We start from the raw sequence: 5,778 nt of genomic DNA, 5'->3' as shown, positions 1-5,778 counted from the left end.
GTGAGTTTAAAGCCTTGGCAGAGAAAGAATCTGGAAAGAAAATAAAAGCCTTACATAGCAACAATGGTGGAGAGTATGTCTCCCAATAGTTTAAGGACTTCTGCACTGCAGAAGGAATTAAATGGGAGTTGAAGACACCCCATAACCCACAGCAGAATGGGGTGGCCTAAAGGAAGAACAGATCGATTGTGGGAGTAGCTCAAGTGATGTTGCATGACCAAAGCCTACCACTACATTTGTGGGCTAAGGCATGCAATACAACAGTATACTTGTAGAACAGAAGCCCCCATCATATACTAGGAATGAAGACACCTATGGAGGCCTTTTCTGGAAAGTGACCAAATGTGAGTCACTTCTGAATCTTTGGATCATCAGTTTACTGCCATGTGACCAAAGATGCCCGGATGAAGCTAGATCCAACAACTGAGTTGGGAATACTTGTGGGGTACACGGATACACCCCACAACTATTGGGTGTACCTGCCTACCAGTCAGAGGACAGTGGTACACAGGGATCTGAAGTTCAACGAGCAGAAATCCATGCGAGTATCACTTGAGAGAGAGCTCAACTTGCATGCAGATGATGAACTGAGGAACTTTTAGTTCCTAAGGAGGAGGAGCCTCATATTGATGCAGAACAACCACATGTAGAGGATCCAGGAGTGGAGACATCCACTCATGCTGAGACTTCTAGAGATGGGCAAAAATTCTCAAGGGAAGCTGACAGGTTGATGTTGGAAGTTGGGGAGAATGTGGGACAACCATCTTCTCAGTGTAGATAGAGGAGTTCGCCCAAGCGGTACACTGGTTACATGGCCCTAGTTAGGGAGTGTGTAGAGTGTGAACCTTCTTCATTTGAGGAGGCAGTGTAGCAACAAGTCTGGGTTGATGCAATGGTAGAAGAGTATGACTCTATCATCTATAACAATGTGTGGGGTGTTGTCCCAAGACCTCAAGACAAGTCAGTGGTGAGTTCCAGATGGCTTTATAAGGTAAAGCAGGTAGCTGATGGCAGTGTTGAGAAACATAAGGCAAGGTTTGTTGCCCGTGGTTTTTCACAGGTCGAGGGGATCGACTACGATGAGACCTTTGCTCCTGTAGCAAGGTACTCATCTATTAGATCGATGTTGGCACTATCAGCTCAGATGGGTTGGAATATCCATTAGTTGGATGTGAAGACAACATTCTGCAAATGGGAATATTGAGGAGGAGGTGTACATTGAGTAAACAAAGGGTTTCGAGACCTTTGATCGCGAGTCACATGTGTTCTGACTCAAGAGGGCTTTGTATGCACTGAAGCAAGCACCCTGTGCTTGGTACACCAGGACCAATAGCTATTTCACTGGGTTGGGATTCACCAAGAGTGAAGCAGATGTGAACCTTTACCACATCATGGTAGAAGGTAAGCCATTGATCATTGTTCTTTACGTTGATGATCTGATTTTGACAGGTGATGATCAGTTGATCCAGTCTTGCAAGGAGGACCTTGCAAGAGAGTTAAAAATGAAAGACATGGGTCTTATGCACTACTTTCTAGGCATGAAGGTGTGGCTGAATGATGGAAGTATTTGTGTCTTAAGGCAAGTATGCCAATGAGATACTCAGGCGCTTTTACATGGAGAAGTGCAAGCCCATGCAGACTCCTCTAGCTGGGAACTAGAGGAAGGAGGATGCTACTTCACGTGAGGTAGTAGTTGCTAATGTTTATCAGCAACTTGTGGGTTCACTTATGTATCTGGTGAACACATGACCAGACTTATGCTTTGCAGTGAACCAGTTGAGTCAAGCTATGGTTCAACCTACCAAGCTATTTTGGAAGGCAGTGAGGCATGTGTTGAGATACCTCAGAGGCACATCTCAGTTCGGATTGTGGTACAGATATACAGAGGGAGTAAAGCTTCAGGTCTTCATAGATGTGGATTGGGTAGGGAGTCCATCAGACTGGAAGAGCACCTATGGAGGAATATTCAACGTTGGTTCAGCTGCAGTTTCCTAGTACAGCAGGAAACAGAGGTCAGTTGCACTTAGCTTTGGAGAGGCTGAATACATGGCCGCTAGTTAGGCTGCATGCGAGGCTATTTGGATGCGGAAGATTCTAGTGGGATTGTTTGGTAAGAGGATGGATCCAACCATGATCTACTGCGATAATCAAAGTTGTATCAAACTCTCTGAGAATCTATTTTTTCATGATAGGTCCAAGCACATTGATATCCGGTATCACCATCTTCAAGACTGTGTGGTCAAGAGGATCCTGTTGTTGTTGTATGTTTTAATCGAGGAATAGGATGCAAATATTTTGACAAAGGCATTGTCAAAATGCAAGTTCGAATTCCACAGAGATAGGATTGTGGTTATTGATAATCCCTTTCTTTTTGAGAGGGAGTGTTGAAAATAACAACAAGAAATGCTAAGAATAGAAGTGCTAAATTCAGCATTGCTATAAATTGCATTTTGGGATACCTTCCTATTTTAGTTAGTCCCTGATCTCAAATAAAGAAGTAAAATTTGAATTTGATCTTAGAAGCTATTTGTAAAATAATTAATTAATTTATCTTGAGTTAATTAGTTGTGGAAAATCAAACATGAAGTCTATGTGAGGACATGCAACATTGATCCCATTAATTGAGGAATTTATCCCTTAGTTAAAGAGATAAGGATGAGTTGTAATTTGAGTTGTGATTAGTTAGCTCAGTTAACTGAGTTAAGTCGAGTTAGATTAGTTCTAACAATTTGTAGAATTAATTGTGCATTCAGTTAGTTAACGCATGCATGCAAGTAACTGCTGCACTTTAGATAACTGAATATTTTCTCATAAATAACTCATGCATGTCAGTTTAGTTAGAGACCCTGCTGAGATCAGATGGAGGGATAGTGTACTATCAGTTGCAGGAATATTCCATTGTGAATATCTCTTGCATGCAGAAGGAATTCATTCCTTAGAGATTGTGTAGTTACTTCTTCAGTTTAGTGAGTGTGTGATGAGGCCAATTCACACAGGTGGCATCAGTGGACCCCAAGGAAAATTGTGCAAGGAAATAGGAGGCTTGGAGGGCTGAGGGAAGGCATATCTTGTGTCTATTAAGTCTGTGAGCTGTATTGTTTGATTGCGGAAAGAGAAGGATAGCTTGTGAGCTAATTCTTTGTGTAATTTGAACATATTTGCACTTGTATGATAATACAAATATTGGGGTTTTTAGCTGAGGCTTTCCCCAGAGTATTATTTTGTGTTCATGGGTGATTGATTTCTCTTCATCTCTTATATGTGTTCTATTTTATCTTGCTCATATTTGATTAAGCTTCTGCAAGTTTGTTGTAGAAGTAGATCTTGTATTTTGCTTTAGTATATTGCATAATCTGTAGATCTATAGTGGGAATTTCTACAGAGGGCGGTACACATTGAATACTTGGTGCAGACAAAGGAATGGAGGAATGCTGTGCTCCAAAGCATTGTTTCCCACAGCCTTGGTAATGATTTAAGGACCATCTCGGAGTGGTCTGAGCTTCTGATGGGCTCTTGTAAGGCGTTCTTTTTGCATATGTAACCAAACTTTGTCACCCACTTGAAACTTGTGTGGTGGCCCTGTGGGTGAGGAGAAGTTGTTCCTATGTTCTTTCATGGCTGTATCCCTCTGTTGTTGCTACTGTGTGGAGGAACTCTTCGTGGGGGTGATGGATGTGGTGACGATCTTCCCCTTATTTTGGGATCAAACCAGAAATAAAATAAATTTCGTAGTCTGTGAGATGAGCTTGCTACCTTTCTTAGCAGCGATCAAAGAGGTGGTGGTAGGTGGGGCTACCTCCGGTATCCTATATAATGAATTATCCAAAGATATAATAACAGTGCGAGGCCTTGACTCATACACAACATGTCACCTCCACAAGTATGGCTAGCCTAATAATACATCACAAACATCGAGAGGTGTAACATCACACAATACCTCATCTATGAAGGGCTTGATCTTGTAGGGAATGCGACATTATTAATGAACTCGGACATCTCGTCCTTTATGAAGCCACCTGATACTGTACGGATGCAGGTGTGGTGTAGTCGGTAGGCCCAACTTCTTCACGACCTCTGTTGAAATGAGGTTCTTCTGGCTGCCACTGTCAAAAATGAATTACACCGGTGAACCCTTCACCCACATTTGTGAGTGGAAAAGACGCTCCCCCTCCTCTGGGTCTTTGGGCTCATTCTTCTAGATCTTGGTGGTGGCAATAGTGACACTAGGCTCTACATCAATGATCTACTTCTATTTGTCATTCCCCTTGTCGAGTTCTGACTCAAGGTCGAAACATGCATCTGATTTTGAAGCCTTCAACTCAGCCACCAATAACTACTTGGTTCGACACTCGTGTTGTGAGTGGGGCTCTTGTGGAACTCACACCACTTTCCTATGTCCTTCTTTGACTTCGTGGTGTTGTTATTTTCTTGCAGCTTCAACGGGTTGTCTTGGGTCACCCCACCTTGGCTTTGTCCTTTGGTCTTCGGATTCGTAGATCCAAAGTCTCGCTTCTTCTGTTTAAACTTCTGCTCGATTTTGACAGTGTATCAGTACACCCTGCCGAGTGAGGAGATGTTGAGGAACTCCATCTCTTCTTGAATGTATCTGTGTAGGTAGTCATGGTATTTGAGTACCAAATGTAGCTCAAAATCCTTGATACCCAACTGTGTGCGAAGGGTATGAAAATTGTTTGTGAACTTCGGCACATCTTCGTCCCTTCCCTGTCACAGCGTGGTCCATTTTATGTATTTGTCCTCATAGCTTTTGACAAGGTAGTACTGCTCCTTGATAGCATCCCGAAATGAATTCCAAGTGGGTGTGGCTGAAAATAGTGAGCTCGTACTTTCATCCTTTTACTCACAGTAGGTTTCCTACTAGTCCTTGATGTGGGGGGTTGCTTTGAGAAGAGCGAAAATAATCTTTTCTCGACTAGAAAAATCATTTATAGAAAAATACCCATCTAGCATATTTAACCATTTATCTACGGCATCTGTGTCTATTTGACCCTCGAAGATGGAGATTTCAAAATTAACTTGTAGCTTAAAGGGTTTAGTGTTTCCAGAGTAGCTATTAGAAGCCAATGAGTCACCTCTCGGTAGCCACTGAAGGATTTGGGAAAATTTTTCCATCATCGCATTCCTTTACTGATCGAGGGCTTCTTCAAGGAAGATTTTGATAGGATCTCCTACCCCCTCATCTTTCTTTTCATCTGCCATGGGAGGCCATTAGGATTTGCGAGGTTGGTCTTGCAATGGTTTGACCAGTTCAAGCCCTAACTCCTTATATCCCGACCTCGTTAGGGACATGCAAAGAAAAACAAAGAATGAGTAGACCACTATGATACCACTAATCCAGATTTAAATAGGAACGCAAAAAATTAAAGAGATAATCATAAACACAGAGATGCAGTGGAAATAATACATCATTTCATTAATGTAAAATACTGAAATATGCATACAAACAGAAATGGAAATAAATGAGCTAGGGCGATGGTAGATTATCTCTGAGAAGAGATGTGGTGGCTATATGCCTCTGAACTGAGTTACAATGAGGCTCAAAGGCCTATTTATTGTTCAAAAACAATGGAAAACCCTAAACATCCAAAAACCTAACCCTAGAAGATGAAATGCCAAATTGTGAGCCCCGTTTGGGTAAATTGGTACATCAACTTCCCGAGGTCGTAACTTTGACATACGATCTCCGTTTGATGCACACAATATCTCGTTAGAAAGATATATCTGATAACTACAACTTTGGGAAGAGCAACATCAGTCCAT

Source organism: Pinus tabuliformis, chromosome 5_2, assembly GCF_031772625.1.
Source record: "Pinus tabuliformis cultivar Carrire ecotype Pingquan chromosome 5_2, CPIR1, whole genome shotgun sequence".
Lineage (NCBI taxonomy): Eukaryota > Viridiplantae > Streptophyta > Pinopsida > Pinales > Pinaceae > Pinus > Pinus tabuliformis.
This window is presented reverse-complemented; position numbering follows the sequence as displayed.